General features: G+C 30.2%; 1 protein-coding gene across 1 annotated transcript in view; it reads right to left on the minus strand.

Moving 5' to 3' along the window:
• LOC111642216 (palmitoyltransferase ZDHHC17-like) overlaps positions 1 to 12,708 on the minus strand; it is a 70,491-nt gene that overhangs the window by 25,736 nt on the left and 32,047 nt on the right. The gene's annotated exons all lie outside the window — the stretch shown is intronic.

Raw genomic sequence — 12,708 nt, forward strand, 5'->3', positions numbered from 1 at the left:
TTTATGCCGATATCTGCTATTAAAGATCTCTTGAAGAAGTAGAAGGATGTCAGAACAACGGCCTTAAAATGGCATCCAAACCAGATTGAGGTTAATAGGACTAGGGATCTCTACAATTACAATGCTATTAATTACTTCTGAAAAATCATGAATAAGACAGAAAAGCAATCAACATTGGACATATTCTTTAACCCCTACAAACAGAAAAAACATGACTAATAAAAATGCAAAACCGTGTATATATGTATTTTTATTATTACATATGAATAAACGTAGTAAGAAAGTATATACTTTTTTATTTTTGGGGAGTCTCCAGAATGAATTACAGTAGAGCATCAATTATCCAACTCAATTGGGGACTGGGGTTGGTCGGATAATTGAAAAGTCAGATGACCGAAAAGTATGAAAAAATCCATTATTAGTGTAGTATATTATTATATCCCATGTAATTAGTATATTAGTATATCGCTATTAACCTACTACGTGTTGAATTTTCCTCCATGTTAAGCCTATCAATTTTTTTTTTAAATAATAATTGTTGCTATTGCATCGTTAAAAATTATTTCTTTATTTTGCACAAAATAAATACAGTACTGTACTGTACATTGAAAAATATTTTAAAATATACAGCCAGCTAGTATTAACCCTACTATAAACCCTTCGCCTCCTGTAAGTATTATGAGAATGTCCCGAGAAATCCAACACCAGCTGTTCTCAAGGTCATCCAGCTGTAAATACAATGACTCATCAGTGTCAAATTTCGCAGAAAGGCGAGACAATGGAAAACAAAGTTTGAAGCTTTTTCTTCAAAAATAACGCATTTCTTTCGTTTTTTTTTCGGTTTTAAGTATTTTTTATGTTTAATTATAATGTACAGTAATATCCCGAACTTACACGATAGGTGGGACCGAACGGTAACCGCGTAAGTCGGGTTACATTTTCACATATAAATACATACAAATAATTTTTAATTGGGGCCAGAGACTAAAGAAAACAATAATTTAAAAAAAAATATTTAATAAAATCTTAGATAATACATATATATAACAAATTAGGCCTATATTATTTTTCAAATTTATTTGATTATTATTCCATAATTTTAACATTGTTTCCATCTCAGCAATAATACTGTGACAATTTTTCACATTTACTTGATTATTATGCCATAATTTTAACATTGTTTCCATCTCAGCGATAATACCATGACGTTTACGAATGATGCTTGAATTTAAAGATTGAGCATTTTTCACAGCTTCAAGAATTTTTTCTTTGCCTTTTATAATTGTTCTGACTGACAATTCCAGTAGATCAAACTTCTTTGCCAATTCACAAATTTTCATTTTTGTATCGAAGTCTTTAATAATGGGTACGTTCGTAAAATCAAACGAGTTAAACGCATTAGTAACAAATCGTTCGAAAAGTCTAACGAAATAGGAATAACGATGACTTCATTCTTGCTTAACTCGTTCGACTTTACGAACATACCCAATGTTAACTTTACATTCCAAAGATAAAGTTTTTCTTTTCTTGTTTGATGTGGAAGAATTAGTTCTACTTTGTTTGGATGACATAGTAGAGTCTCTCGAGTCTCTGTAGATATAACAAACACAGAAATAAATAAATTGTAGCTCTGTGTGGATTCCGCGCGACACATCCAAACATGTAAGCTGAATAGTGTGGGAGGGAGTGAGTAATCAAGGGTTACGTGGCGCTCAAACAAAAGACAAATCGACGAGATTTGAAAATCACATAACTCCGGGTTCGCGTAAGTCGGGGTAGCGTAAGTCAGGGTATTACTGTAATTAAAAATTGATTGGAGAGGAAGCAGTTAATTATTTAACTACTTCTTAGGTAGAAATAAGTTGAAACCGGTTACTTTGTACTCGAACATTTGTAGTCGCGGGAAAAAAGTGGAAAGAAATTTTTATGACAAACGGATACATAAATCGTAAATTTAAGGAAAATAAATTCTAGAGCTTTTTCTTACCTCGTGCATCTCTCTCATTCATTAAATTTAGTTGTAAATGATGCTACCAAAGTAACAGTTAATTTTTTAACATTATACAAGAATTGTACACGTTTTTTTCTACATCCCTTAGAGATGAGATATACGAAATCATAATATCACTGGTTTAACATTAAAATCCATAATATAAAATCAGAGAGCGGAATAAATATATCAAATATTTTAATGGATTTTTTTAAACTCCTGTCAACTATACAGAACTATCATAAAAACATACCAGTAAATTCTTATCGGTTGGGTTAAGTTATAAATCTACTCGNTAACATTAAAATCCATAATATAAAATCAGAGAGCGGAATAAATATATCAAATATTTTAATGGATTTTTTTAAACTCCTGTCAACTATACAGAACTATCATAAAAACATACCAGTAAATTCTTATCGGTTGGGTTAAGTTATAAATCTACTTGTGATTCACGTAATCGGGCGAGAGCGGCCAAATATCTAGCAGGCAGGCAGACAGCTAACAGCCCAGAACAGGTCCTGGATAGAACTGGATACAGTATACATGTAGCATCCACCAGCTAAACCAGGTGAGGTTGGTGCTCTGTAAAGCGCATGCGTGAATCTGGCATTTTTGAATGCTGATGATACAGCACTTCCACTCCGCCACTAATATTCGAATATACAATAGCAATCTTATCTTTTTTTTTCACGTGTAGTATAGAAATTTGTAATAAGATACATAATGTGGTTATAATAAAATATTGTGCAATTATTTTCATATAATTAAAATTAATATGTATTTATTTTTTAGAAAATACAAGGGAAGCGGCGCATCCACCGCTTCCAATGATGGCACATCACTGTTTAGACCACGGGTTCCCAACCTATGGGTCGCGACCCAAAAGGGGGTCTCAACGGGTTTTCTGTGGGGTCACCAACTTATGCAGTAAACTAAAACAAAATTTTCACTATAATGCAATATTTATTTTTAATGGCATCTTAAAGTTTGAATAATTTCATATATTTTTAAAAAATTAAAATAAGTGTAATCTGGGTACGCTGTTCTGTCACAGTTGGTTGAATCACGTGTTGAGAGTTTTGAGAGGAATAAATTAAATGTTAAGAATGACATGAGGTTGGCGTTAACAAAATCTCACTCGCGAATTTTGAGGCTGGTTAATAATACATGCAATTTCAACCATCTCGTTAAATTAATTATTAAACATAATTTAAAATAAATTATACTAAAAAACTAATTTCATTGTTTTTTAATTACCTTATTAAAAATACCTTTTTCAATTGTATCGGGGTCGCGGGTCACTTGGCTTTTATAAAAAGGAGGTAGCTACCCGAAAAAAATTGGGAACCGTTGGTTTAGACTATACATACAGGATGAGTCATTTTCATTCAGTCCTTTCACATGCTGTTGAAGTAGTAACAATTCCACGATGGAGTCGATATTTTATTGTAGGTTACTCATCCGCTATCCAATGCTAAAAAATTAAAATATTTCTCTAGCGGTGGCACAATGATAAAATTAAGCATGTGAAGGGACCGAATAAAAATGACTCATCTTGTATGTATAGTCTCAACAAATATACAGTGGTACCTCAGGATACAAACGCCCCAGCATATGAAATTTTCAGTATACGACATGAAATTCGAACATATTTTTGCTCCACGATATGAACAAACACTCACCATACAACGTTACATTAGTTCGCAGCGCCATTTTTTATTCACTTCTGTTCATTGGTCTCAGTCTGCGTGTTTGCTTCGTCGTGGAAGGATCTCACTCAATAAAGGAAATCTTGAGGTATTATCAGAAAGTGACTGATTTTATTGAAAAGAAACATCCTGAATAGATTCACACTGGCCGTATTGCTGTTCGGAGTAATGACATTTGCCTAAGTCATTTTAGAAACATTTTAAAAAGTAGGCAAAGCAAAACCTCTTTTAAAGATATTTTACCAAGCAACCTCTATCCAGTGAAAGTGCTGGTGGAAGTGAAGGAAAGACGGCAAAACACAGTGAATAAAAAATTTAAAAAATATATATATAAAACAGAAAAGTTAAAAAATTAAAGTTATTTTTAAGTTATTGTTACATTATGTTATGTAAGTTAAGTTTTAGTATCATTTCCCTTCTCTCTCTCCTCCGGCACTAGTTTACACCTCCATCATCGTCTATCCTCAAAGGTAAAATGCAAATAAAACTACATTTTTTAAAATCAATTATTATTCTATTATGGTTATTTATACATTTATAACTACAAAATGTATTTTTCAGTGTTTTCCTTACTAAAGTTATTTTTTTTCAATGTACTTCTTAGCTTTGAATTGAGTATGTTTTTGTGTTGGAACGAATTATTTGGTTTTACATGTAATCGTATGGGAAAAAATGATTCACCTTACGACATTTTCATGATACAATCTCAGTTTCAGAACGGATTAATTTCGTATCCCGAGGTACCACTGTATTTTTTTTTGTAGAAGTAAATTTTTTTGTAAATGTCCCAGCAATTTTTTAAAAAGAAAAAGTATTGTCAGAATTTATATTTTAATTAAATTATAAAAATCACAAAATTCATTCATATTCATACAATAAAACTCAAACAACCATCCTAAATAATATTCAGGGCTCCACTCACAGCTAGTCGAATTGTTTTTTCAAATAACACTATTTGTTTGAATAACAAATTTGTGTATGCATTTGTCAAATTACAAAAGGACCTCCCATAATTTTTCATCAGGCTTGAAGCAATATTTTCTGGTGACAATTCAAATACCAGCTTACCAATAGGCTGTATATTAATTAATAACCACACACTCTTGTTTTTCATAAGTTAAACATTGTTCTCTCACCATTAGGGCTATAATTGTATTTCATATCTCAGTGCTTTGTTAAAACCCCTTAACGCCCATTGACAAGATAACTCGTCAAGTTTACATAGCGTTACGAAAAATGCAGTCCTTAATGCCATTTATGACAAAAATTTTTGCCCGTGCGAAAAAATTTTATCGCGATTTTAATGAGCCTTTGATAAGGCTCGATTAAGGCTTAATTGTTTTTTAATGAGAGTTTTTTTATCAAATTTATTTCATGGTTCCTAAGTTGTAGTGCACGGATTTTCCTTTGGTAAAGTTATTTAAAGCTGCTTTCTGATGTCAAAAACAACCTCCGATAGTTTTTTAATTTTTTTAATTAATTGATTTTATTATATATAAATTTAATTAATTAGGGGGGGGTCGGAAATCGCAATTAAAATCTTAATTTTTTAAAAATATTTAAAAATATATGTGTCGCTCATATTCACCCTACTTTAAACCCTTGTCCTCCCGAGATGTCTATGAGAATGCCCTGGGAAATCTGACTCCAGCTGTTCTCAAGGTCATCCAGCTGTGTAAACAATGACTCATCGGTGTTAAATTTCGCAGAAAGGTGAGACAAAGGAACTTAAACTTTGAAGCTTTTTCTTCAAAATAAACGCACTTCTTTTGTTTTTTTTCAGTTTTAAGTATTTTTTATGCTTAATTACATCATAATTAATGACAGGTGGTCGTTAAGGGGTTAAATTTGAATTTGGTGTTCTATTCTTTGTTATTCCAAATTCGAATGTTTCAACCTGAAGATGATCTATGGAGTAGATTGAAAACATTAGTTTTTAATAAACTACCTTGGCAACGAGTAAGGTGTTAGTTACTTGATTGATGCATATATAATTCATTTCATTACTTTTAATGTAATATGAGGTGTGTCTGAAAAGTAAAGATACATCACATATAAACAGAAAGCTAATGTTTTAGTACTTACGTTGACGATAGTCAATTTGACCTTGAACCTTTCATGTTCTTTTTGTGCTCATTCATCATTGTTACATCGAGTCTGCTTTGAGTAGTACATGTTTACAATGGCTGAACTGATTCAGAATCCTACACTCTGTCATATGTCTTCTCAATGCAAAAGGTGAGCACCCAGCAGATATTAACAAGAAAATTTTTCCATTTATAGGAATATTATGAATCAATAAAATGTAAGAAAGTAGTACTGTGCATTCTCTGGAGGCAGGATTAGCATTCATGATGTACACAGGAGTGAATCTGTGATAAACTTCTTCAAAAAACTGAGAAAGCAATTCACACAAATCAGCATCTCATAAGAGAATTGCATGAAATCATTCAGGAAGTGTTCAAGTCCAAGAAGCTGTGACACTTCTCAAATAATTAAGTGGCAAGTTTTTGACCATCCACCATATAACCCAGACTTTGTTCCCAGTGACTTGAATTAGTTTCTTTATCTGAAGAAACATCTTGCAAAACAACATTTCCATGACAAGATCAAAAAATGAAGTTGAAATGTGGTTCTGACAGCAAGTGATAGAATTCTACAATTCTGGAATACAGAAGCTAGTACCCAGACTTAACAAGTGTTTGGACAATGGTGGCAATTATGTAGAAAAATAATGCATGAACCAGTAAATAAGTTGTAGTGGATGTTTGGTCAAATAAAATGTTTTGAATGAATACTAACCATTGTATCTTTACTTTTCACACATGCCACATATTTATAAAATTTTTTAAATCTTAAATATAGGAAAGTTCTTCAAAATTTCAATTTCAGTATTAGATATAAAAATAGTATAAAATAAAATTTAATCATATTACTGAACATACATAGATGTATCTATTTGGATCTTGAATCTACAATAATGTTTTTATTATTATTTTTTTTAAGTTTCTAGAAAAAAGAATTATTAGAAATCCTGACTGAGAAAACAAATCATATAAGATTTACTTTCTCAAATATATAATTTAGTGATACTTACCAATAGGGATATCAAAACTTTGAAGTTTTAAGTTTTAATACAAACATTTTTGCCATAGTAATTTATCATTACTAGAAATGAAGGAATTCAATCAATTACGAATTGATTAAATGACTATTTTGAGAATTCTTAAAATTAAATTCATAAATATAGACCAGAAATTTTAAAAACAAGCTTTATTTATGTTCAATTTAGAATTTCAAACTTGTTTGATTATTAAACACATTTGGGATTTTCTTTGAAATAAAAAGTTAAGTACAGTAGAACGTCGATTATCCGAATGCCAATCAACTGAAACATCGATTAACCAAAAGCATTCCAGTCGGACTGTCATACTGAATCAAACGTTTTTGATACTAGATTAACTTCTAAAGTATAATCTTTTTTGATTTTATACTTTTCAATATATTTATTTTGTTTGTACAAAATAAAGAAATATTTTTTAACAATACAATAGCCACAATTATTATGATAAAAATTTTTGTTAGGCTTAGCATCGACGAAAATTCAACGCAAAGTGACATGCAATGGAGAAAAATTAAAACATGGGATATATTAATATACTATTGTTAGGATATACTAATACATTATATTAATAATGTATTTTTTCGTACATAATTGGTTATTCAAAAAATTGATTTTCCGAACAACCCCAGTCCCCAATTGATTTGGATAATCGATGCTCTACTGTATATAAAAGTGTTAAAAAGATGAAACAATTAGGTTCTTTATTTTTGTTAAAATGTTACTGCAAGTTAAGAAAATCCTTTCACAACAGTTAATGTAGGTTTGACAGTTTTTAACACTAAATAAAGTTTCTCTACATTTTTTATGTTTGCATGCGAACACAAACACACTAATTTCTTGTTTTGAAATTTGCTTTTACCATTGTTTGAATATTAATTAAAATCTTTGTAACTTTAGCTCATTTTCCTCAAAGCTTTGAAACCAAAAATACCAAAAATGTTTGAAGATTCAGTTTTGAAGACTTCAATTGATATATAATTGTATACTTGCTTACTGGAGAATAAATTCAATAAAAATAAAAACCATTCAACTATCCAGCATAATTTTTTAATAACATAAAAACGTTTTCAAACGCATTAAATGTTCATCATCAGTTATTTCTCTAATTCAAAAATGGGAAATTCGAAAAATTATGCAAGCGAATTTCAAATAAATGGTTATGCAAAAAATTATACGGTAACATGTTATAAACGAAAGTGATACATACGAATTTCTATGTGTTTAATAAATAATAATAAAATAAATAAATAAAATATCTATCAAGGATCATCCTAAGCCTGATTAAGCCTTTTATATAGATCTATGCCAATTCGTCACAAAAAGATTTCCAAGCGGACGAAAGCCCGTTGTCATCCCTATAGTTGATACATTACATGCTGTTCTGTGCCCTATGGATTTCCAGCTTTTTGAGATATTTTACTGCATGTCTAGATCTAGTAGCTTTTGTTATAGAGGCATAGTCCCAGAAGACAGTAATGCCTTGTTGTTTAGCATAAGTGGCAAGGACCATACTGTCAACTGTTTTGTTCACTGAAAGCTTATGTTCATTGATTCTTTTTTTCAAATTCCTCAAAGTTGTGCCTATATATACTAAGTTAGAGGTGAACCTATGATCTCTTAGCGGTATTGAGTATATTCCTGTTAAGGAGTTACGTTCATAATCCCCCTTGTCATTCCTTAATATCCTGTATATAGTGGGATTACGTCAATAAACTATTTGTAAGTTCTTATTTTTGGAAACCCTCTTGACAATAGGTTTAAGGAAGAGTATATAATCGAGGACCACTTTTTCTTTTTGGTGGTTTTGTTTTTGCCTACTTGCAAGATTATTCTTTTTCTTAATGAGAGCCTGTATTCTTTTTCTCCCGTAGCCATGCTGTATGGCAGTTCTTCGTATATATTGTAATTCCTTAACAGTATCGCAAACATTTATGCGATGCATGTGTGCTCTTCTTATCCAAGATCAAAATACTGCCATATTAATATGCTCCGGATCCGCCGAATTCTTAGAGATAATGATGGGGATAGATGTCGGTTTACGATAAATATTGGTTCGGACTTCACCTTTTTTGCATGTTATAGTCAGATCCAAAAAATTAACACTACCACTATCTTATTGCTCCAATTCCAACGTTAAACCATACGGGTTATTCAATTGATATCCCTACAAACCAATACTGATTCATCAGCAAATTAGAATTGGCTTGTTTAAAGAACGAATGCTCCAATCTCCTTTTTTCAATAGTTACTGTTGCAAGGATCAGAGCATCAGTTCATAAAACATACATTGGGAACATTATATGCTGGTATATTGATATTGTTACCATCTGTAGATTATTGAAAAAAAACAAAAAAAATCTGACATCATTTTGTGAAAACAAACCAATTCTTATATGTCAATATATTGGTATTAGATTGATATTTGCCCAACATCAATGACATATCTAATATAATTTTTAGCAATATTAAAAGTAATTATTTTTCACATATTTACAAATATTTTGAGAAATTTTATTTAAACTATGATAAAATTTGAGAAACAAATTTAAATTTAAATAATTAATAACTGAACTGGTTACATCTATATTTCAGATATAAATCTTAAAAGCAAAGTCACATTTAAATTGTGAAAAAGAATATGCAAAAAATAACATTGATAACAATAAAAACATTAATCAGATCATAATCTACAAGGGTCATTCTAAAAGAAAAGGGTGTTTTGATCTGACAAGCCGTGTAGTTCTCCCCACTCCCCACTGCCGTGTCATGGACCTTCCCATTTTTTTGCGCCAGTCTGATGCTAACAGTGAGCCACAACAATCATTTACTGTTTACAGTATGACTTTGAAATGTTTGACAAAATTAAAGATCCCACCAAGTGTGAGGTTTGTAGTGTAATACACTTTTTGAATGCAAAAAAAGTCCACCCTATCAAAATTTACAGACAGATAACTGAGGTTTATGCTAATGTGAGGAATGAAGCTTCATTTCAAAACAAACAGCAGGGATTGTTGTCCAGAGGTATTGTGCTTCTTCAGGATAACGCACATACACATGCTGCTGCATTGACAAAGAACTTGCTTCAGCAGTTTAAGTGGGAAGTTTTTGAAAATCCTCCTTATAGCCCAGACTTGGCTCCAAGTGATTACCATCTTTTCCCAAAATTGAAAGATTTTTTTGGACAGTAATCACTATGGAAGTGACGACGAACTTAAAGAGGCCATTAATGACTGGTTCAAGAACTTGGCAGTAACTGGGTGTGCAGAAGGCATAGAAAAGCTGGTGATATGCTATGACAAATGTTTAAATTTGTATGGCAACTATGTAGAAAAATAGCTAAGGTATCATATGTGTTGTAAAATAAGTTTTGTTTCATTATGTTAAATAAAAATATCTAGAGAAACAAACATTCTTTACTTTTGGAATGATTTTCATAATTACTTAAGAAAAATTATTGATTGTAATTATGATGTGTTTTACAAATTTTCCATATTCTTTAAATTTAACAATAATTTAAATACTACATACTGTCTTTCATAAAATATAATATCAGAATTGAAGAATAAATTTTTTGATCAATTTTTATATAATACTAGGATAACTTTATCCACAGGCTTTGGCCACTTGGTCAAAAATTTTATTACAGTCTATTGATTCCTGATGCCACTGTTTCTATATATATATATATACATACATATCCTCATATAACATGATAGTTATGTTCAGAAAAAGTGCCGTTTTATGCAAATCCATGCTCTATGAGACAAAGGACTAGTTTTCTTTGTCTCATAGAAGCATAGCATTAGGTTCCAAAAGTACACTAGTTTTTTCTTTGTCACTAAGAGAAGTATTTTTATAAAAGCAATCAATAATTTATTTCCAATCCATAATTAACTAACAATCATAATTAAAAGTACTGTATTATATGTTAATAGTAAATTTAATTAAACAAGAGTGTTTTCTTTTTACAAAGTATCATCATCATCATGAGTTTTTTTGTTGACCTTGATCAGAAATATCATCATCATCTTCATTTTTTTAATTTTTATCATACATGTTTCTTTTATGGATGACAAAATAAAAATATGTTATTAATTGAAAATTTGTTCCAGCAGGTTGCATTTATTCAGTTGAGTACCAAGGTTTTTTCCAGAATCCAGGTTCAAATATACTGAATTGTTTGAATTGGAACAGAGTACGAGGAACTGCTGTATTTCATTCATCATTTTTACAAACAATTACTTACCTACAGTTAAAAAAAAAGGTTAACAACACTTACCTAAAAATGTTTAAATAAACTTTACTAAATATGAAAATTAATCTATAAAAACAAAACACAGTGACTCTCTAAAGGCTAAAGTCTGAAAGCAATGACGACAACACCTGGTTGATGGGAACGCTAGGACAAGGAAGAAAATACTGCACTATCAGTTTTCGTTAAAGTAAACCTGACAAATGGCACAAAACAAATTGAAAATTTCATATTCTAAAATCCATGGAAAATTTAAGACAACATGCATGTTTACTTGAATAAAAACTATCACACAACAGAGTTTGCACTTAAAAATAGTGAAATTTTATATGAAGGATTTCCCAAATTCTCAAACTGTGTTAGAGCAAAACCATGTTATAGAAGTGATGTCTTGTACAAGGAATATATCTATTTTTTATGGAAAAAAAGTATTGCAATGATTTTAAGCGAACTGTGTGTGCATATTAGATTCATTAATTCATAAATATGTAATTGAATATCTAATTAAGAGAATATTCTAATATTTTGTTTTGGATTAATTTCAGTGGTGTGCAGTGAAATTTGATGATAGGGAAGCTGTGCCAGTCCTGGATAAGATAAGTATAAAGTTAAGTAGAGGGCTGTCAGTTTAAGACAGACTTAGCCCTATAGAATCATTGGAAGCATTATAGGATATTTTGGTGTGTAGCATCCATGAGCCAAACCATGAGAGGTTGGTGCTCTGTAAAGTTCATGCATGAATGTGTATAATCTGGCTGCTTTACATGATTCAAATATTTTTGCTGTGGAAGCTATTCCATATTTGACAATACAATGCTTCCATCATATACACATATGAATTTATATTCAAATATACAATAGCAATCTTATTGTTTTTCACATGATAAAAATTTGTAATAAAATACATAATGCAGTTATAATAAAATATTAATTTTAATTAATTCAAAGTACATTAAAATATGAAAATAATCTCACAATATGTATTTATATTTTAGAAAATACAAGGAAAGTGGTGCTTCCACAGCTTTTATGGACTGATTAATTTCCACTATTTTCCACTGATTAATTTATAAACAAAAATGTTTAAAATAGATGAATACTAATAAAATTTTTATATTTACATAATATTTGTAAATTATTTATATATATAATTGTCAGATCCACACACTTCCCCACTACCATGAAATTTCTGACAAGTTGAGTTAAATTATACATTCAGAAAATATGATTAACTTAGCATTTAAATGTCATGTTGTTAAATTGTTTTATTATTGTTAAAGTTACTATTTCATATATTTAAATAGTTTATGTAAAAATAGTAATTTGTGTTTTTTTTTTATTTATAGAAATAAGTGCACCACTCCTATGGGAGTATAACAGTAAGGATACTTAAACCAAAAATAAATGATACAAAGTAAACATAAAATTAGTATTCAGCTTTTAGTGAAAACTAAAATGTAAAAAACTAAAAATTATAAATAGTCTTTTCTTCCATATTTTTTGAACATAATTGTAAAAAGCATCAGTGTCTTCTGAACAAGCTTATCGAGTGGACATGGCCACCTGAAACCATGTGTGAAGATTTCTAATTTCAGAACAAGTCTATCTTGATCGTAAATTGGACAATGAT

The sequence above is a fragment of the Centruroides sculpturatus genome, unplaced genomic scaffold (assembly GCF_000671375.1).
Source record: "Centruroides sculpturatus isolate CEXI.00-Female unplaced genomic scaffold, Cexi_2.0 scaffold457, whole genome shotgun sequence".
Lineage (NCBI taxonomy): Eukaryota > Metazoa > Arthropoda > Arachnida > Scorpiones > Buthidae > Centruroides > Centruroides sculpturatus.